We start from the raw sequence: 22,462 nt of genomic DNA, 5'->3' as shown, positions 1-22,462 counted from the left end.
AATTCCAGACCAATGAAGATTCCTCCCAGGGAAAAGGTGCCAGGACAGAAAGCCATTGTTCTTTTTCTAGGGGTAATGGGGCCCCATCATTGGCACCTGAGAGCCCAAGGCTGCCACCTTTTGCCTGGGCACAAAGCTCGACGGTGCGTTCCACTTGCAGGTCCGGGGAAGTGCCGTTTTTCAGCCCAGAATTCCAGACGGACGAAAATTCCTCCCTGGGAAAAGGTGCCAGGACAGAAAGCGATTGTTATTTATCTAGTGTTAACGGGGACCCATTGTTGGCACCTGAGAGACCAAGGCTGCCACCTTTACCCTGGGCGCAAAGCTAGATGGTGCCTGCCACGTGCAGGTCAGAGAAAGTGCTTTGTTCAGCCCAGGATTCCAGACGGATGACGACTCCTCCCAGGGAAAAGGCTCCCAGGACAGAAAGCCATTGTGCTTTTTGTAAAGGTAATGGGGCCCCATCATTGGCACCTGAGAGCCCAAGAGTGCCACCTTTTCCCTGGGCGCAAACTCGACAATGTGTACCTTGTGCGGGTTTGGGGCAGTGCCATTTTTGAACCCAGATTTCCAGACGGACGAAGATTCCTCCCTGGGAAAAGGTGCCAGGACAGAAAGCAAGTGTTATTTTTCTAGTGTTAACGGGGCCCCATCATTGGCACCTGAGAGCTCAAGGCTGCCACCTTTTGCCTGGGCGCAAATGTCTACGGTGCGTGCCACTTGCGGGTCCGGGGAAGTGCCATTTTTCAGCCCAGAATTCCAGACGGACGAAGATAACTCCCAGGGAAAAGCTGCCAGGTCAGAAAATAAATTGTCCTTTTCTAGGGTCAATGGTGCCCCATCATTGGCACCTCAGAGTTCAAGGCTGCCACCTTTTCCGTGGGCACAAATATCAACGGCGCGTACCACTTTCTTGTCCGGGAAAGTGCCGTTTTTCACCCTCAAATCCAGACGGATGAAGACTCCTCATAGGGAAGAGGCTCCCAGGACAGAAAGCGATTGTTCCATTTCTAGGGTTAATCGGGCCCCATCATTGGCACCTGAGAGCCCAAGGTTGCCTCCTATACCCTGGGCGCAAAGCTCGACCATGCGTGCTACGTGAGGGTCCGGGAAATTGCCGTTTCTCATTCCAGAATTCCAGACCGATGAAGATTCCTCCCTGGGAAAAGGTGTCAGGACAGAAAGCGATTCTTCCTTTTCTAGGGTTAATAGGGCTCCATCATTGACACCTGAGAGCCGAAGGCTGCAACCTTTTCCCTGAGCGCAAAGCTCGACGGTGCGTGCCACTTGCGGGACCAGGAATGTGCTGTTTCTCATCCCAGAATTCAAGACCTATGAAGATTTCTCCCAGGGAAAAGGTGCCAGGGCAGAAAACAATTGTGCCTTTTCTAGGGTTAATGGGGCCCCAAAATTGACACCTGAGAGCCCAGGGCTGCAACCTTTTCCCTGGGCGCCCAGCTCGACGGAGCGTTCCACTTGCGGGTCCAGGAAAGTGCCATTTTTCAGCCCAGAATTCCAGACCTATGAAGATTCCTCAGAGGGAAAAGGTACCAGGAGACAAAGCCATTGTGTATTTTGTAATGCTAATTGGGCCCCATCATTGGCACCTGAGAGCCCAAGGCTGCCACCTTTTCCCTGGGTGCAAACCTCGACGGTGCACACCCTGTGCGGGTCTGGGAAAGGGCCGTTTTTCAGCCCAGAATTCCAGACGGAAGTCGATTCCTCTCTGGGAAAAGGTATCAGGACAGAAAGCCATTGTACCTTTTCTAGGGGTAATGGGGCCCCATCATTGGCACCTGAGAGCCCAAGGCTGCCACCTTTTCCCTGGGCGCAAATGTCGACAGTGCGTGCCACGTGCAAGTCCAGGAATGTGCCGTTTCTCATCCCAGAATTCCAGGCCAGCGAAGATTTCTCCCTGGGAAAAGGTGTCACGACAGAAAGCGATTGTGCCTTTTCTAGGGTTAATGGGGCCCCAAAATTGGCAGCTGAGAGCCCAGGGCTGCCACCTTTTCCCTGGGCGCAAAGCTCGACGGTGCGTGCCACATGCGGGGAAGGGAAAGAGCCGATTTCAGCCCAGAATTCCAGACCAATGAAGATTCCTCCCAGGGAAAAGGTGCCAGGACAGAAAGCGATTGTTCTTTTTCTAGGGGTAATGGGGCCCCATCATTGGCACCTGAGAGCCCAAGGGTGTCACCTTTTGCCTGGGCACAAATCTCGATGGTTCGTTCCACTTGAAGGTCCAGGGAAGTGCCGTTTTTCAGCCCAGAATTCCAGACGGACGAAAATTCTTCCTAGGGAAAAGGTGCCAGGACAGAAAGTGATTGTTATTTATCTAGTGTTAACGGGGACCCATCGTTGGCACCTGAGAGCCCAAGGCTGCCACCTTTTCCCTGGGCGCAAAGCTAGATGGTGCCTGCCACGTGCAGGTCAGAGGAAGACCTTTGTTCAGGCCAGGATTCCAGACGGATGACGACTCCTCCCAGGGAAAAGGCTCCCAGGACAGAAAGCGATTGTTCCATTTCTAGTGTTAATGGTGGCCCGTCATTGACATCTGAGAGCCAGAGGTTTCCTCCTTTTCCCTGGGCGCAAAGCACGACAGTGCGTGCCACGTGCTGGTCCCAGAAAGTGCCATTTTACAGCCCAGAATTCCAGACCAATGAAGACTCCTCCCAGGGAAAAGGTGCCAGGACAGAAAGCCATTGTGCTTTTTGTAAAGGTAATGGGGCCCCATCATTGGCACCTGAGAGCCCAAGACTGCCACCTTTTCCCTGGATGCAAAGCTCGATGATGCATTCCACTTGCGGGTCCAGGAAAGTGCCGATTCTCAGACCAGAATTCCAAACCGATGAAGATTCTTCCCAGAGAAAAGGTGCCGGGACAGAAAGCAAGTGTTATTTTTCTAGTGTTAACGGGGCCCCACCATTGGCAGCTGAGAGCCCAAGGCTACCACCTTTTCCCTGGGCGCAAATGTCGATGGCGCTTGCCAATTGCAAGTCCGGGAATGTGCCGTTTCTCATCCCAGAATTCCAGACCAGCGAAGATTTCTCCCTGGGAAAAGGTGCCAGGACAGAAAGCCATTGTGCCTTTCCTAGGGTTAATGGGGCCCCAAAATTGGCAGCTGAGAGCCCAGGGCTGCCACCTTTTCTTTGGGCGCAAAGCTCGACGGTGCGTGCCACATGCGGGTACGGAAAAGAGCCGTTTTCAGCCCAGAATTCCAGACCAATGAAGATTCCTTTCAGGGAAAAGGTGCCAGGACAGAAAGCGATTGTTCTTTTTCTAGGGGTCATGGGGCCCCATCTTTGGCACTTGAGAGCCCAAGAGTGCCACCTTTTCCCTGGGTGCAAAGCTCGATGGTGCCTTCCACTTGCGGGTCCAGGAAAGTGCCGATTCTCAGACCAGAATTCCAAACCGATGAAGATTCCTCCCTGGGAAAAGGTGCCAGGACAGAAAGCCATTCTGCCTTTTCTAGGGGTAATAGGGCACCATCATTGGCAGCTGAGAGCCAAAGGCTGCCCCCTTTTCCCTGGGCGCAAAGCTCAACGCTGTGTACCTTGTGAGGGTTTGGGGTAGTGCCATTTTTCAACCCAGATTTCCAGACGGACAAAGATTCCTCCCTGGGAAAAGGTGCCAGGACAGAAAGCAAGTGTTATCGGGGCCCCATCATTGGCACCTGAGAGCCCAAGGCTGCCCCCTTTTCCCTGGGCGCAAAGCTCGACACTGTGTACCTTGTGCGGGTTTGGGGCAGTGCCATTTTTGAACCCAGATTTCCAGACAGACGAAGATTCCTCCCTGGAAAAAGGTGCCAGGACAGAAAGCAAGTGGTCAAGGGGCCCCATCATTGGCACCTGAGAGCCCAAAGCTGCCACCTTTTGCCTGGGCACAAATGTCGACGGCGCGTGCCACTTGCGGGTCCAGGGAAGTGCCATTTTTCAGCCCAGAATTCCAGACGGACGAAGATAACTCCCAGGGAAAAGCTGCCAGGTCAGAAAATAAATTGTCCTTTTCTAGGGTCAATGGTGCCCCATCATTGGCACCTCAGAGTTCAAGGCTGCCACCTTTTCCGTGGGCGCAAACATCAACGGCGCGTACCACTTTTTTGTCCGGGAAAGTGCCGTTTTTCAGCCCTCAATTCCAGACGGATGAAGACTCCTCACAGGGAAGAGGCTCCCAGGACAGAAAGCGATTGTTCCATTTCTAGGGTTAATCCGGCCCCATCATTGGCACCTGAGAGCCCAAGGTTGCCTCCTATACCCTGGGCGCAAAGCTCGACCATGCGTGCTACGTGAGGGTCCGGGAAATTGCCGTTTCTCATTCCAGAATTCCAGACCGATGAAGATTCCTCCCTGGGAAAAGGTGTCAGGACAGAAAGCGATTCTTCCTTTTCTAGGGTTAATGGGGCTCCATCATTGACACCTGAGAGCCCAAGGCTGCAACCTTTTCCCTGAGCGCAAAGCTCGACGGTGCGTGCCACTTGCGGGTCCAGGAATGTGCTGTTTCTCATCCCAGAATTCGAGGCCGATGAAGATTCCTCCCTGGGAAAAGGTGTCAGGACAGAAAGCGATTGTTCCTTTTCTAGGGTTAATGGGGCTCCATCATTGACACCTGAGAGCCGAAGGCTGCAACCTTTTCCCTGAGCGCAAAGCTCGACGGTGCGTGCCACTTGCGGGTCCAGGAATGTGCTGTTTCTCATCCCAGAATTCGAGGCCGATGAAGATTCTTCCCAGGAAAATGTGCCAGGGCAGAAAGCAATTGTGCCTTTTCTAGGGTTAATGGGGCCCCAAAATTGACACCTGAGAACCCAAGACTGCCACCTTTTCCCTGGGCGCAAAGCTCGACGGAGCGTTCCACGTGTGGGTCCGGGAAAGTGTTATTTTTCAGCCCAGAATTCCAGACCTATGAAGATTCCTCAGAGGGAAAAGGTACCAGGAGACAAAGCCATTGTGTATTTTGTAATGCTAATTGGGCCCCATCATTGGCACCTGAGAGCCCAAGGCTGCCACCTTTTCCCTGGGTGCAAAGCTCGACCATGCGTGCTACGTGAGGGTCCGGGAAATTGCCGTTTCTCATTCCAGAATTCCAGACCGATGAAGATTCCTCCCTGGGAAAAGGTGTCAGGACAGAAAGCGATTCTTCCTTTTCTAGGGTTAATGGGGCTCCATCATTGACACCTGAGAGCCCAAGGCTGCCACCTTTTCCCTGAGCGAAAAGCTCGACGGTGCGTGCCACTTGCGGGTCCAGGAATGTGCTGTTTCTCATCCCAGAAATCGAGGCCAATGAAGATTTCTCCCAGGGAAAAGGTGCCGGGACAGAAAGCAATTGTGCCTTTTCTAGGGTTAATGGGGCCCCAAAATTGACACCTGAGAGCCCAAGGCTGCCACCTTTTCCCTGGGCGCAAAGCTCGACGGAGCGTTCCACGTGCGGGTCCAGGAAAGGGCCGTTTTTCAGCCCAGAATTCCAGACGGAAGTCGATTCCTCTCTGGGAAAAGGTGTCAGGACAGAAAGCCATTGTGCCTTTTCTAGGGGTAATGGGACCTCATCTTTGGCACCTGAGAGCCCAAGGCTGCCACCTTTTCCCTGGGCGCAAAGCTAAACGGCGCGTGCCACTTGCAAGTCCGGGAATGTGCGGTTTCTCATCCCAGAATTCCAGGCCAGCGAAGATTTCTCCCTGGGAAAAGGTGTCAGGACAGAAAGCGATTGTGCCTTTTCTAGGGTTAATGGGGCCCCAAAATTGGCAGCTGAGAGCCCAGGGCTGCCACCTTTTCCCTGGGCGCAAAGCTCGACGGTGCGTTCCACATGCGGGTAAGGGAAAGAGCCGTTTTCAGCCCAGAATTCCAGACCAATGAAGATTCCTCCCAGGGAAAAGGTGCCAGGACAGAAAGCGATTGTTCTTTTTCTAGGGGTAATGGGGCCCCATCATTGGCACCTGAGAGCCCAAGGCTGCCACCTTTTGCCTGGGCACAAAGCTCGACGGTGCGTTAAACTTGCAGGTCCGGGGAAGTGCCGTTTTTCAGCCCAGAATTCCAGACGGACGAAAATTCCTCCCTGGGAAAAGGTGCCAGGACAGAAAGCGATTGTTATTTATCTAGTGTTAACGGGGACCCATTGTTGGCACCTGAGAGACCAAGGCTGCCACCTTTACCCTGGGCGCAAAGCTAGATGGTGCCTGCCACGTGCAGGTCAGAGAAAGTGCTTTCTTCAGCCCAGGATTCCAGACGGATGACGACTCCTCCCAGGGAAAAGGCTCCCAGGACAGAAAGCCATTGTGCTTTTTGTAAAGGTAATGGGGCCCCATCATTGGCACCTGAGAGCCCAAGACTGCCACCTTTTCCCTGGACGCAAAGCTCGATGGTGCATTCCACTTGCGGGTCCAGGAAAGTGCCGATTCTCAGACCAGAATTCCAAATCGATGAAGATTCCACCCTGGGAAAGGTGCCAGGACAGAAAGCCATTGTGCCTTTTGTAGGGGTAATGGGGCACCATCATTGGCAGCTGAGAGCCCAAGGCTGCCCCCTTTTCCCTGGGCGCAAAGCTCGACGGTGTGTACCTTGTGCGGGTTTGGGGCATTGCCATTTTTGAACCCAGATTTCCAGACGGTCGAAGATTCCTCCCTGGGAAAAGGTGCCAGGACAGAAAGCAAGTGTTATTTTTCTAGTGTTAACGGGGCCCCATCATTGGCACCTGAGAGCCCAAGGCTGCCACCTTTTGCCTGGGCGCAAATGTCGACGGCGCGTGCCACTTGCGGGTCCAGGGAAGTGCCATTTTTCAGCCCAGAATTCCAGACGGACGAAGACACCTCTCAGGGAAAAGGTGCCAGGTCAGAAATCGAATTGTCTTTTCTAGGGTCAATGGTGCCCCATCATTGGCACCTGAGAGTTCAAGGCTGCCACCTTTTCCGTGGGCGCAAACATCAACGGCGCGTACCACTTTCTTGTCCGGGAAAGTGCTGTTTTTTCAGCCCTGAATTCCAGACGGATGAAGATTCCTCACAGGGAAGAGGCTCCCAGGAAAGAAAGCGATTGTTCCATTTCTAGGGTTAATCGGGCTCCATCATAGGCACCTGAGAGCCCAAGGTTGCCTCCTATACCCTGGGCGCAAAGCTCGACCATGCGTGCTACGTGAGGGTCCGGGAAATTGCCGTTTCTCATTCCAGAATTCCAGACCGATGAAGATTCCTCCCTGGGAAAAGGTGTCAGGACAGAAAGTGATACTTCCTTTTCTAGGGTTAATGGGGCTCCATCATTGACACCTGAGAGCCCAAGGCTGCCACCTTTTCCCTGGGCGCAAAGCTTGATGGTGCCTGCCACGTGGAGGTCAGAGAAAGTGCTTTGTGCAGCCCAGGATTCCAGACGGATGACAACTCCTCCCAGGGAAAAGGCTCCCAGGACAGAAAGCGATTGTTCCATTTCTAGTGTTAATGGGGGCCCGTCATTGGCATCTGAGAGCCAGAGGTTGCCTCCTTTTCCCTGGGCGCAAAGCACGACAGTGCGTGCCACGTGCTGGTCACAGAAAGTGCCTTTTTACAGCCCAGAATTCCAGACCAATGAAGACTCCTCCCAGGGAAAACGTGCACCGGAGAGAAAGTCATTGTGCTTTTTGTAAAGGTAATGGGGCCCCATCATTGGCACCTGAGAACCCAAGACTGCCACCTTTTCCCTGGATGCAAAGCTCGATGGTGCGTTCCACTTGCTGGTCCAGGAAAGTGCCGATTCTCATTCCAGAATTCCAAGCCGGTGAAGATTCCTCCCTGGGAAAAGGTGCCAGGACAGAAAGCCATTGTGCCTTTTGTAGGGGTAATGGGGCACCATCATTGGCAGCTGAGAGCCCAAGGCTGCCCCCTTTTCCCTGGGCGCAAAGCTCGACGGTGTGTACCTTGTGCGGGTTTGGGGCAGTACCATTTTTGAACCCAGATTTCCAGACGGACGAAGATTCCTCCCTGGGAAAAGGTGCCAGGACAGAAAGCAAGTGTTATTTTTCTAGTGTTAATGGGGCCTCATCATTGGCAGCTGAGAGCCCAAGACTGCCACCTTTTCCCTGGGCGCAAATGTCGACGGCGCGTGCCACTTGCGGGTCCGGGGAAGTGCCATTTTTCAGCCCAGAATTCCAGACGGACGAAGACACCTCCCAGGGACAAGGTGCCAGGTCAGAAATCAAATTGTTCTTTTCTAGGGTCAATGGTGCCCCATCATTGGCACCTCAGAGTTCAAGGCTGCCACCTTTTCCGTGGGCGCAAACATCAACGGCGCGTACCACTTTCTTGTCCGGGAAAATGCCGTTTTTCAGCCCTGAATTCCAGACGGATGAAGACTCCTCACAGGGAAGAGGTGCCAGGTCAGAAATCGAATTGGCCTTTTCTAGGGTCAATGGTGCCCCATCATTGGCACCTGAGAGTTCAAGGCTGCCACCTTTTCCGTGGGCGCAGACATCAACGGCGCGTACCACTTTCTTGTCCGGGAAAGTGCCGTTTTTCAGCCCTCAATTCCAGACGGATGAAGACTCCTCACAGGGAAGAGGCTCCCAGGAAAGAAAGCGATTGTTCCGTTTCTAGGGTTAATCGGGCCCCATCATTGGCACCTGAGAGCCCAAGGTTGCCTCCTATACCCTGGGCGCAAAGCTCGACCATGCGTGCTACGTGAGGGTCCGGGAAATTGCCGTTTCTCATTCCAGAATTCCAGACCGATGAAGATTCTCCCTGGGAAAAGGTGTCAGGACAGAAAGCGATTCTTCCTTTTCTAGGGTTAATGGGGCTCCATCATTGACACCTGAGAGCCGAAGGCTGCAACCTTTTCCCTGAGCGCAAAGCTCGACGGTGCGTGCCACTTGCGGGTCCAGGAATGTGCTGTTTCTCATCCCAGAATTCGAGGCCGATGAAGATTCTTCCCAGGAAAATGTGCCAGGGCAGAAAGCAATTGTGCCTTTTCTAGGGTTAATGGGGCCCCAAAATTGACACCTGAGAACCCAAGACTGCCACCTTTTCCCTGGGCGCAAAGCTCGACGGAGCGTTCCACGTGTGGGTCCGGGAAAGTGTTATTTTTCAGCCCAGAATTCCAGACCTATGAAGATTCCTCAGAGGGAAAAGGTACCAGGAGACAAAGCCATTGTGTATTTTGTAATGCTAATTGGGCCCCATCATTGGCACCTGAGAGCCCAAGGCTGCCACCTTTTCCCTGGGTGCAAAGCTCGACCATGCGTGCTACGTGAGGGTCCGGGAAATTGCCGTTTCTCATTCCAGAATTCCAGACCGATGAAGATTCCTCCCTGGGAAAAGGTGTCAGGACAGAAAGCGATTCTTCCTTTTCTAGGGTTAATGGGGCTCCATCATTGACACCTGAGAGCCCAAGGCTGCCACCTTTTCCCTGAGCGAAAAGCTCGACAGTGCGTGCCACTTGCGGGTCCAGGAATGTGCTGTTTCTCATCCCAGAAATCGAGGCCAATGAAGATTTCTCCCAGGGAAAAGGTGCCGGGACAGAAAGCAATTGTGCCTTTTCTAGGGTTAATGGGGCCCCAAAATTGACACCTGAGAGCCCAAGGGTGCCACCTTTTCCCTGGGCGCAAAGCTCGACGGAGCGTTCCACGTGCGGGTCCAGGAAAGGGCCGTTTTTCAGCCCAGAATTCCAGACGGAAGTCGATTCCTCTCTGGGAAAAGGTGTCAGGACAGAAAGCCATTGTGCCTTTTCTAGGGGTAATGGGACCTCATCTTTGGCACCTGAGAGCCCAAGGCTGCCACCTTTTCCCTGGGCGCAAAGCTAAACGGCGCGTGCCACTTGCAAGTCCGGGAATGTGCGGTTTCTCATCCCAGAATTCCAGGCCAGCGAAGATTTCTCCCTGGGAAAAGGTGTCAGGACAGAAAGCGATTGTGCCTTTTCTAGGGTTAATGGGGCCCCAAAATTGGCAGCTGAGAGCCCAGGGCTGCCACCTTTTCCCTGGGCGCAAAGCTCGACGGTGCGTTCCACATGCGGGTAAGGGAAAGAGCCGTTTTCAGCCCAGAATTCCAGACCAATGAAGATTCCTCCCAGGGAAAAGGTGCCAGGACAGAAAGCGATTGTTCTTTTTCTAGGGGTAATGGGGCCCCATCATTGGCACCTGAGAGCCCAAGGCTGCCACCTTTTGCCTGGGCACAAAGCTCGACGGTGCGTTAAACTTGCAGGTCCGGGGAAGTGCCGTTTTTCAGCCCAGAATTCCAGACGGACGAAAATTCCTCCCTGGGAAAAGGTGCCAGGACAGAAAGCGATTGTTATTTATCTAGTGTTAACAGGGACCCATTGTTGGCACCTGAGAGACCAAGGCTGCCACCTTTACCCTGGGCGCAAAGCTAGATGGTGCCTGCCACGTGCAGGTCAGAGAAAGTGCTTTCTTCAGCCCAGGATTCCAGACGGATGACGACTCCTCCCAGGGAAAAGGCTCCCAGGACAGAAAGCCATTGTGCTTTTTGTAAAGGTAATGGGGCCCCATCATTGGCACCTGAGAGCCCAAGACTGCCACCTTTTCCCTGGACGCAAAGCTCGATGGTGCATTCCACTTGCGGGTCCAGGAAAGTGCCGATTCTCAGACCAGAATTCCAAATCGATGAAGATTCCACCCTGGGAAAAGGTGCCAGGACAGAAAGCCATTGTGCCTTTTGTAGGGGTAATGGGGCACCATCATTGGCAGCTGAGAGCCCAAGGCTGCCCCCTTTTCCCTGGGCGCAAAGCTCGACGGTGTGTACCTTGTGCGGGTTTGGGGCATTGCCATTTTTGAACCCAGATTTCCAGACGGTCGAAGATTCCTCCCTGGGAAAAGGTGCCAGGACAGAAAGCAAGTGTTATTTTTCTAGTGTTAACGGGGCCCCATCATTGGCACCTGAGAGCCCAAGGCTGCCACCTTTTGCCTGGGCGCAAATGTCGACGGCGCGTGCCACTTGCGGGTCCAGGGAAGTGCCATTTTTCAGCCCAGAATTCCAGACGGACGAAGACACCTCTCAGGGAAAAGGTGCCAGGTCAGAAATCGAATTGTCTTTTCTAGGGTCAATGGTGCCCCATCATTGGCACCTGAGAGTTCAAGGCTGCCACCTTTTCCGTGGGCGCAAACATCAACGGCGCGTACCACTTTCTTGTCCGGGAAACTGCTGTTTTTTCAGCCCTGAATTCCAGACGGATGAAGATTCCTCACAGGGAAGAGGCTCCCAGGAAAGAAAGCGATTGTTCCATTTCTAGGGTTAATCGGGCTCCATCATAGGCACCTGAGAGCCCAAGGTTGCCTCCTATACCCTGGGCGCAAAGCTCGACCATGCGTGCTACGTGAGGGTCCGGGAAATTGCCGTTTCTCATTCCAGAATTCCAGACCGATGAAGATTCCTCCCTGGGAAAAGGTGTCAGGACAGAAAGTGATACTTCCTTTTCTAGGGTTAATGGGGCTCCATCATTGACACCTGAGAGCCCAAGGCTGCCACCTTTTCCCTGGGCGCAAAGCTTGATGGTGCCTGCCACGTGGAGGTCAGAGAAAGTGCTTTGTGCAGCCCAGGATTCCAGACGGATGACAACTCCTCCCAGGGAAAAGGCTCCCAGGACAGAAAGCGATTGTTCCATTTCTAGTGTTAATGGGGGCCCGTCATTGGCATCTGAGAGCCAGAGGTTGCCTCCTTTTCCCTGGGCGCAAAGCACGACAGTGCGTGCCACGTGCTGGTCACAGAAAGTGCCTTTTTACAGCCCAGAATTCCAGACCAATGAAGACTCCTCCCAGGGAAAACGTGCACCGGAGAGAAAGTCATTGTGCTTTTTGTAAAGGTAATGGGGCCCCATCATTGGCACCTGAGAGCCCAAGACTGCCACCTTTTCCCTGGATGCAGAGCTCGACCATGCGTTCCACTTGCGGGTCCAGGAAAGTGCCGATTCTCAGACCAGAATTCCAAACTGATGATGATTCCTCCCTGGGAAAAGGTGCCAGGACAGAAAGCCATTGTGCCTTTTGTAGGGGTGATGGGGCACCATCATTGGCACCTGAGAGCCCAAGGTTGCCTCCTTTTCCCTGGGCGCAAAGCTCGACGGTGTGTACCTTGTGCGGGTTTGGGGCAGTGCCATTTTTGAACCCAGATTTCCAGACGGACGAAGATTCCTCCCTGGGAAAAGGTGCCAGGACAGAAAGAAAGTGTTATTTTTCTAGTGTTAACGGGGCCCCATCATTGGCACCTGAGAGCCCAAGGCTGCCACCTTTTCCCTGGGCGCAAAGCTAGATGGTGCCTGCCACGTGCAGGTCAGAGAAAGTGCTTTGTTCAGCCCAGGATTCCAGAAGGATGACGACTCCTCCCAGGGAAAGGGCTCCCAAGACAGAAAACGATTGCTCCATTTCTAGTGTTAATGGGGGTCTGTCATTGGCATCTGAGAGCCAGAGTTTGCCTCCTTTTCCCTGGGTGCAAAGCACGACAGTGCGTGCCACGTGCTGGTCCCAGAAAGTGCCATTTTACAGCCCAGAATTCCAGACCAATGAAGACTCCTCCCAGGGAAAAGGTGCCAGGACAGAAAGCCATTGTGCTTTTTGTAAAGGTAATGGGGCCCCATCATTGGCACCTGAGAACCCAAGACTGCCACCTTTTCCCTGGATGCAAAGCTCGATGGTGCGTTCCACTTGGTGGTCCAGGAAAGTGCCGATTCTCATTCCAGAATTCCAAGCCGGTGAAGATTCCTCCCTGGGAAAAGGTGCCAGGACAGAAAGCCATTGTGCCTTTTGTAGGGGTAATGGGGAACCATCATTGGCACCTGAGAGCCCAAGGCTGCCCCTTTTTCCCTGGGCGCAAAGCTCGACGGTGTGTACCATGTGCGGGTTTGGGGCAGTACCATTTTTGAACCCAGATTTCCAGACGGACGAAGATTCCTCCCTGGGAAAAGGTGCCAGGACAGAAAGCAAGTGTTATTTTTCTAGTGTTAATGGGGCCTCATCATTGGCAGCTGAGAGCCCAAGACTGCCACCTTTTCCCTGGGCGCAAATGTCGACGGCGCGTGCCACTTGCGGGTCCGGGGAAGTGCCATTTTTCAGCCCAGAATTCCAGACGGACGAAGACACCTCCCAGGGACAAGGTGCCAGGTCAGAAATCAAATTGTTCTTTTCTAGGGTCAATGGTGCCCCATCATTGGCACCTCAGAGTTCAAGGCTGCCACCTTTTCCGTGGGCGCAAACATCAACGGCGCGTACGACTTTCTTGTCCGGGAAAATGCCGTTTTTCAGCCCTGAATTCCAGACGGATGAAGACTCCTCACAGGGAAGAGGTGCCAGGTCAGAAATCGAATTGGCCTTTTCTAGGGTCAATGGTGCCCCATCATTGGCACCTGAGAGTTCAAGGCTGCCACCTTTTCCGTGGGCGCAGACATCAACGGCGCGTACCACTTTCTTGTCCGGGAAAGTGCCGTTTTTCAGCCCTCAATTCCAGACGGATGAAGACTCCTCACAGGGAAGAGGCTCCCAGGAAAGAAAGCGATTGTTCCGTTTCTAGGGTTAATCGGGCCCCATCATTGGCACCTGAGAGCCCAAGGTTGCCTCCTATACCCTGGGCGCAAAGCTCGACCATGCGTGCTACGTGAGGGTCCGGGAAATTGCCGTTTCTCATTCCAGAATTCCAGACCGATGAAGATTCTCCCTGGGAAAAGGTGTCAGGACAGAAAGCGATTGTTCCTTTTCTAGGGTTAATGGGGCTCCATCATTGACACCTGAGAGCCGAAGGCGGCAACCTTTTCCCTGAGCGCAAAGCTCAACGGTGCGTGCCACTTGCGGGACCAGGAATGTGCTGTTTCTCATCCCAGAATTCGAGGCCGATGAAGATTTCTCCCAGGGAAAAGGTGCCAGGACAGAAAGCAATTGTGCCTTTTCTAGGGTTAATGGGGCCCCAAATTTGACACCTGAGAGCCCAAGGATTCCCCCTTTTCCCTGGACGCAAAGCTCGATGGAGCGTTCCACGTGCGGATCCGGGAAAGTGCCATTTTTCAGCCCAGAATTCCAGACCTATGAAGATTCCTCAGAGGGAAAATTACCAGGAGACAAAGCCATTGTGTATTTTGTAATGCTAATTTGGCCGCATCATTGGCACCTAAGAGCCCAAGGCTGCCACCTTTTCCCTGGGCGCAAAGCTCGATGGTGCGTTCCACTTGCGGGTCCAGGAAAGTGCCTATTCTCAGACCAGAATTCCAAACCGATGAAGATTCCTCCCTGGGAAAAGGTGCCAGGACAGAAAGCCATTGTGCCTTTTGTAGGGGTAATGGGGCCCCATCATTGGCACCTGAGAGCCCAAGGCTGCCCCCTTTTCCCTGGGCGCAAAACTCCACGGTGTGTACCTTATGCGGGTTTGGGGCAGTGCCATTTTTTAACCCAGATTTCCAGACGGACGAAGATTCCTCCCTGGGAAAAGGTGCCAGGACAGAAAGCAAGTGTTATTTTTCTAGTGTTAACGGGGCCCCATCATTGGCACCTGAGAGCCCAAGGCTGCCACCTTTTCCCTGGGCGCAGATGTCGATGGCGCGTGCCACTTGCAAGTCCGGGAATGTGCCGTTTCTCATCCCAGAATTCCAGGCCAGCGAAGATTTCTCCCTGGGAAAAGGTGCCAGGACAGAAAGCGATTGTGCCTTTTCTAGGGTTAATGGGGCCCCAAAATTGGCAGCTGAGAGCCCAGGGCTGCCACCTTTTCCGTGGGCGCAAAGCTCGACGGTGCGTGCCACATGCGGGTAAGGGAAAGAGCCCTTTCCAGCCCAGAATTCCAGACCAATGAAGATTCCTCCCAGGGAAAAGGTGCCAGGACAGAAAACCATTGTTCTTTTTCTAGGGGTAATGGGGCCCCATCATTGGCATCTGAGAGCCCAAGGCTGCCACCTTTTCCCTGGGCGCAAAGCACGACGGTGCGTTCCACTTGCAGATCCGCGGAAGTGCCATTTTTCAGGCCACAATTCCAGACGGATGAAAATTCCTCCCAGGGAAAAGGTGCCAGGACAGAAAGCGATTGTTATTTATCTAGTGTTAACGGGGACCCATCACTGGCACCTGAGAGCCCAAGAGTGCCACCTTTTCCCTGGACGCGAAGCTCGATGGTGCGTTCCACTTGCTGGTCCCAGAAAGTGCCGATTCTCAGACCAGAATTCCAAACCGATGAAGATTCCTCCCTGGGAAAAGGTGCCAGGACAGAAAGCAAGTGTTATTTTTCTAGTGTTAATGGGGCCCCATCATTGGCACCTGAGAGCCCAAGGCTTCCCACTTTTCCCTGGGCGCAAATGTCGACGCTGTGTACCTTGTGCGGATTTGGGGCAGTGCCATTTTTGAACCCAGATTTCCAGATGGACGAAGATTCCTCCCTGGGAAAAGGTGCCAGGACAGAAAGCAAGTGTTATTTTTCTAGTGTTAACGGGACCCCATCATTGGCACCTGAGAGCCCAAGACTGCCACCTTTTCCCTGGGCGCAAAGCTTGATGGTGCCTGCCACGTGGAGGTCAGAGAAAGTGCTTTGTTCAGCCCAGGATTCCAGACGGATGACGACTCCTCCCAGGGAAAAGGCTCCCAGGACAGAAAGCGATTGTTCCATTTCTAGTCTTAATGGGGGCCCGTCATTGGCATCTGAGAGCCAGAGGTTGCCTCCTTTTCCCTGGGCGCAAGGCACGACAGTGCGTGCCACGTGCTGGTCCCAGAAAGTGCCATTTTACAGCCCAGAATTCCAGACCAATTAAGACTCCTCCCAGGGAAAAGGTGCCAGGACAGAAAGCCATTGTGCTTTTTGTAAAGGTAATGGGGCCCCATCATTGGCACCTGAGAGCCCAAGACTGCCACCTTTTCCCTGGGCACAAAGCTCGATGGTGCGTGTGCACCTTGCGGGGAAGGGAAAGAGCCCTTTCAGCCCAGAAATCCAAACCGATGAAGATTCCTCCCTGGGAAAAGGTGCCAGGACAGAAAGCCATTCTGCCTTTTGTAGGGGTAATGGGGCCCCATCATTGGCACCTGAGAGCCCAAGGCTGCCACCTTTTCCCTGGATGCAAATGTTGACGGCGCGTGCCACTTGCAAGTCCGGAAATGTGCGGTTTCTCATCCCAGAATTCCATGCCAGCGAAGATTTCTCCCTGGGAAAAGGTGCCAGGACAGAAAGCGATTGTGCCTTTTCTTGGGTTAATGGGGCCCCAAAATTGGCAGCTGAGAGCCCAGGGCTGCCACCTTTTCCCTGGGCGCAAAGCTTGACGGTGCGTGCCACATGCGGGTAAGGGAAAGAGCCGTTTTCAGCCCAGAATTCCAGACCAATGAAGATTCCTCCCAGGGTAAAGGTGCCAGGACAGAAAGCCATTGTTCTTTTTCTAGGGGTAATGGGGCCCCATCATTGGCACCTGAGAGCCCAAGGCTGCCCCCTTTTCCCTGGGCGCAAAGCTCGATGGTGTGTACCTTGTGCGTATTTGGGGCAGTGCCATTTTTGAACCCAGATTTCCAGACGGACGAAGATTCCTCCCTGGGAAAAGGTGCCAGGAAAGAAAGCAAGTGTTATTTTTCTAGTGTTAACGGGGACCCATCATTGGCACCTGAGAGCCCAAGGCTGCCACCTTTTCCCTGGGCGCAAAGCTAGATGGTGCCTGCCACGTGCAGGTCAGAGAAAGTGCTTTGTTCAGCCCAGGATTCCAGACGGATGACGACTCCTCCCAGGGAAAGGGCTCCCAGGACAGGAAGCGATTGTTCCATTTCTAGTGTTAATGGGGGCCTGTCATTGGCATCTGAGAGCCAGAGGTTGCCTCCTTTTCCCTGGGCGCAAAGCATGAGAGTGCGTGCCACCTGCTGGTCCCAGAAAGTGCCATTTTACAGCCCAGAATTCAAGACCAATGAAGACTCCTCCCAGGGAAAAGGTGCCAGGACAGAAAGCCATTGTGCTTTTTGTAAAGGTAATGGGGCCCCATCATTGGCACCTGAGAGCCCAAGACTGCCACCTTTTCCCTGGACGCAAAGCTCGATGGTGCGTTCCACTTGCGGGTCCAGGAAAGTGCCGATTCTCAGACCAGAATTCCAAACCGATGAAGATTTCTCCCTGGGAAAAGGTGCCATGACAGAAAGCCATTCTGCCTTTTGTAGGGGGAAATGGGGCACCATCATTGGCACCTGAGAGCCCAAGGCTGCCCTCTTTTCCCTGGGCGCAAAGCTCCACGGTGTGTACCTTGTGCGGGTTTGGGGCAGTGCCATTTTTGAACCCAGATTTCCAGACGGACGAAGATTCCTCCCTGGGAAAAGGTGCCAGGACAGAAAGCAAGTGTTATTTTTCTACTGTTATCGGGGCCCCATCATTGGCACCTGAGAGCCCAAGGCTGCCACCTTTTCCCTGGGCGCAAAGCTTGATGGTGCCTGCCACGTGCAGGTCAGAGAAAGTGCTTTGTTCAGCCCAGGATTCCAGACGGATGACGACTCCTCCCAGGGAAAGGGCTCCCAGGACAGAAAGCGATTGTTCCATTTCTAGTGTTAATGGGGGCCCGTCACTGGCATCTGAGAGCCAGAGGTTGCCTCCTTTTCCCTGGGCGCAAAGCACGACAGTGCGTGCCACGTGCTGGTCCCAGAAAGTGCCATTTTACAGCCCAGAATTCCAGACCAATGAAGACTCCTCCCAGGGAAAAGGTGCCAGGACAGAAAGCCATTGTGCTTGTTGTAAAGGTAATGGGGCCCCATCATTGGCACCTGAGAGCCCAAGACTGCCACCTTTTCCCTGGGCGCAAAGCTCGATGGTGCGTTCCACTTTCGGGTCCAGGAAAGTGCCGATTCTCAGACCAGAATTCCAAACCGATGAAGATTCCTCCCTGGGAAAAGGTGCCAGGACAGAAAGCAAGTGTTATTTTTCTAGTGTTAATGGGGCCCCATCATTGGCACCTGAGAGCCCACGGCTGCCACCTTTTCCCTGGGCGCAAAGCTCGACGGCGTGTGCCACTTGCGGGTCCGGGGAAGTGCCATTTTTCAGCCCAGAATTCCAGACAGACGAAGACACCTCCCAGGGAAAAGGTGCCAGGTCAGAAATCGAATTGTCCTTTTCTAGGGTCAATGGTGCCCCATCATTGGCACCAAAGGCTGCAACCTTTTCCCTGAGCGCAAAGCTCGACGGTGCGTGCCACTTGCGGGTCCAGGAATGTACTGTTTCTCATCCCAGAATTCCAGGCCAATGACGATTTCTCCCAGGGAAAGGTGCCAGGGCAGAAAGCAATTGTGCCTTTTCTAGGGTTAATGGGGCCCCAAAATTGACACCTGAGAGCCCAAGGCTGACACCTTTTCCCTGGGTCTAAAGCTCGACGGAGCGTTCCACGTGCGGGTCCCGGAAAGTGCCATTTTTCAGCCCAGAATTCCAGACGGAAGTCGATTCCTCTCTGGGAAAAGGTGTCAGGACAGAAAGCCATTGTGCCTTCTGTAAGGGTAATGGGGCCCCATCTTTGGCAGCTGTGAGCTCAAGGCTGCCACCTTTTCCCTGGGCGCTAATGTCGACGGCGCGTGCCACTTGCAAGTCCAGGAATGTGCCGTTTCTCATCCCAGAATTCCAGGCCAGCGAAGATTTCTCCCAGAGAAAAGGTGCCAGGACAGAAAGCGATTGTGCCTTTTCTAGGGTGAATGGGGCCCCAAAATTGGCAGCTGAGAGCCCAGGGCTGCCACCTTTTCCCTGGGCGCAAAGCTCGACGGTGCGTGCCACATGAGGGTAAGGGAAAGAGCCGTTTTCAGCCCAGAATTCTAGACCAATGAAGATTTCTACCAGGCAAAAGGTGCCAGGACAGAAAGCGATTGTTCTTTTTCTAGGGGTAATGGGGCCCCATCATTGGCAGCTGAGAGCCCAAGGCTGCCACCTTTTCCCTGGGCACAAAGCTCGACGGTGCGTTCCACTTGCAGGTCCGGAGAAGTGCCGTTTTTCAGCCCAGAATTCCAGATGGACGAAAATTCCTCCCAGGGAAAAGGTGCCAGGACAGAAAGCGATTGTTATTTATCTAGTGTTAACGGGGACCCATCGTTGGCACCTGAGAGCCCAAGGCTGCCACCTTTTCCCTGGGCGCATATGTCGACAGCGCGTGCCACTTGCGGGTCCGGGGAAGTGCCATTTTTCAGCCCAGAATTCCAGACGGACGAAGATACCTCCCAGGGAAAAGGTGCCAGGTCAGAAATCGAATTGTCCTTTTCTAGGGTCAATGGTGCCCCATCATTGGCACCTGAGAGTTCAAGGCTGCCACCTTTACCGTGGGCGCAAATATCAACGGCACGTACCACTTTCTTGTCTGGGAAAGTGCCGTTTTTCAGCCCTCAATTCCAGACGGATGAAGACTCCTCACAGGGAAGAGGCTCCCAGGACAGAAAGCGATTGTTCCATTTCTAGGGTTAATCGGGCTCCATCGCTGGCACCTGAGAGCCCAAGGTTGCCTCCTATACCCTGGGCGCAAAGCTCGACCAAGTGTGCTACGTGAGGGTCCGGGAAATTGCCGTTTCTCATTCCAGAATTCCAGACCGATGAAGATTCCTCCCTGGGAAAAGGTGTCAGGACAGAAAGTGATTGTTCCTTTTCTAGGGTTAATGGTGCCCCAAAATTGGCACCTGAGAGCCCAGGGCTGCCACCTTTTCCCTGGACGCAAAGCTCGACGGTGCGTGCCACATGCGGGTAAGGAAAAGAGCCGTTTTCAGCCCAGAACTCCAGACCGACGAAGATTCCTCCCACGGAAAAGGTGCCAGGACAGAAACCCATTGTTCTTTTCCTAGGGTTAATGGGGCCCCATCATTGCCACCTGAGAGCCCAAGGCTGCCACCTTTTCCCTGGGTGCAAAGCACGACGGTGCGTTCCACTTGCAGGTCCGGGGAAGTGCCGTTTTTCAGCCCAGAATTCCAGACTAATGAAAATTGCTCCCAGGGAAAAGGTGCCAGGTCAGAAATCGAATTGTCCTTTTCTAGGGTCAATGGTGCCCCATCATTGGCACCTCAGAGTTCAAGGCTGCCACCTTTTCCGTGGGCGCAAACACCAACGGCACATACCACTTTCTTGTCCGGGAAAGTGCCGTTTTTCAGCCCTCAATTCCAGACAGATGAAGACTCCTCACAGGGAAGAGGCTCCCAGGACAGAAAGCGATTGTTCCATTTCTAGGGTTAATCGGGCTCCATCATTGGCACCTGAGAGCACAAGGTTGCCTCCTATACCCTGGGCGCAAAGCTCGACCATGCGTGCTACGTGAGGATCCGGGAAATTGCCGTTTCTCATTCCAAAATTCCAGACCGATGAAGATTCCTCCCTGGGAAAAGGTGTCAGGACAGAAAGCGATTGTTCCTTTTCTAGGGTTAATGGGGCTCCATCATTGACACCTGAGAGCCCAAGGCTGCAACCTTTTCCCTTAGCGCAAAGCTCAACGGTGCGTGCCACTTGCGGGTCCAGGAATGTGCTGTTTCTCATCCCAGAATTCGAGGTCAATGAAGATTTCTCCCTGGGAAAAGGTGCCAGGGCAGAAAGCAATAGTGCCTTTTCTAGGGTTAATGGGGCCCCGTCTTTGGCACCTGAGAGCCCAGGGCTGCCACCTTTTCCCTGGGCGCAAAGCTCTGCGGCGAGTGCCACTTGCAAGTCCGGGAATGTGCCGTTTCTCATCCCAGAATTCCAGGCCAGCGAAGATTTCTCCCTGGGAAAAGGTGTCAGGACAGAAAGCGATTGTGCCTTTTCTAGGGTGAATGGGGCCCCAAAATTGGCAGCTGAGAGCCCAGGGCTGCCACCTTTTCCCTGGGCGCAAAGCTCGACGGTGCGTGCCACATGCGGGTAAGGAAAAGAGCCGTTTTCAGCCCAGAATCCCAGAGCAATGAAGATTCCTCCCAGGGAAAAGGTGCCAGGACAGAAAGCGATTGTTCTTTTTCTAGGGGTAATGGGGCCCCATCATTGGCACCTGAGAGCCCAAGGCTGCCACCTTTTCCCTGGGCACAAAGCTCGACGGTGCGTTCCACTTGCAGGTCCGGGGAAGTGCCGTTTTTCAGCCCAGAATTCCAGACAGATGAAAATTCCTCCCAGGGAAAAGGTGCCAGGACAGAAAGCGATTGTTATTTATCTAGTGTTAACGGGGACCCATCGTTGGCACCTGAGAGCCCAAGGCTGCCACCTTTTCCCTGGGCGCAAAGCTAGATGGTGCCTGCCACGTGCAGGTCAGAGAAAGTGCTTTGTTCAGCCCAGGATTCCAGACGGCTGACGCCTCCTCCCAGGGAAAAGGCTCCCGGGACAGAAAGCGATTGTTCCATTTCTAGTGTTAATGGTGGCCCGTCATTGGCATCTGAGAGCCAGAGGTTCCCTCCTTTTCCCTGGGCGCAAAGCACGACAGTGCGTGCCACGTGCTGGTTCCAGAAAGTGCCATTTTACAGCCCAGAATTCCAGACCAATGAAGACTCCTCCCAGGGAAAAGGTGCCAGGACAGAAAGCCATTGTGCTTTTTGTAAAGGTAATGGGGCCCCATCATTGGCACCTGAGAGCCTAAGACTGCCACCTTTTCCCTGGACGCAAAGCTCGATGGTGCGTTCCACTTGCGGGTCCAGGAAAGTGCCGATTCTCAGACCAGAATTCCAAACCGATGAAGATTCCTCCCTGGGAAAAAGTGCCAGGACAGAAAGCCATTGTGCCTTTTGTAGGGGTAATGGGGCCCCATCATTGGCACCTGAGAGCCCAAGACTGCCACCTTTTCCCTGGATGCAAAGCTCGATGGTGCATTCCACTTGCGGGTCCAGGAAAGTGCCGATTCTCAGACCAGAATTCCAAACCGATGAAGATTCCTCCCTGGAAAAAGGTGCCAGGACAGAACGCCATTGTGCCTTTTGTAGGGGTAATGGGGCACCATCATTGGCACCTGAGAGCCCAAGTCTGCCCCCTTTTCCCTGGGCGCAAAGCTTGACGGTGTGTACCTTGTGCGGGTTTGGGGCAGTGCCATTTTTGAACCCAGATTTCCAGACGGACGAAGATTCCTCCCTGGGAAATGGTGCCAGGACAGAAAGCAAGTGTTATTTTTCTAGTGTTAACGGGGCCCCATCATTGGCACCTGAGAGCCCAAGGCTGCCACCTTTTGCCTGGGCGCAAATGTCGACGGCGCGTGCCACTTGCGGGTCCGGGGAAGTGCTGTTTTTCAGCCCAGAATTCAAGACGGACGAAGATACTTCCCAGGGAAAAGGTGCCAGGTCAGAAATCGAATTGTCCTTTTCTAGGGTCAATGGTGCCCCATCATTGACACCTGAGAGTTCAAGGCTGCCACCTTTTCCGTGGGCGCAAATATCAACGGCACGTACCACTTTCTTGTCTGGGAAAGTGCCGTTTTTCAGCCCTGAATTCCAGACGGATGAAGACTCCTCACAGGGAAAAGGCTCCGAGGACAGAAAGTGATTGTTCCATTTCTACGGTTAATCGGGCTCCATCGTTGGCACCTGAGAGCCCAAGGTTGCCTCCTATACCCTGGGCGCAAAGCTCGACCAAGCGTGCTACGTGAGGGTCCGGGAAATTGTCGTTTCTCATTCCAGAATTCCAGACCGA

This window comes from Pithys albifrons, chromosome 9, assembly GCF_047495875.1.
Source record: "Pithys albifrons albifrons isolate INPA30051 chromosome 9, PitAlb_v1, whole genome shotgun sequence".
NCBI classification, from domain to species: domain Eukaryota; kingdom Metazoa; phylum Chordata; class Aves; order Passeriformes; family Thamnophilidae; genus Pithys; species Pithys albifrons.
Note: the sequence above shows the minus strand (reverse complement) of the source record.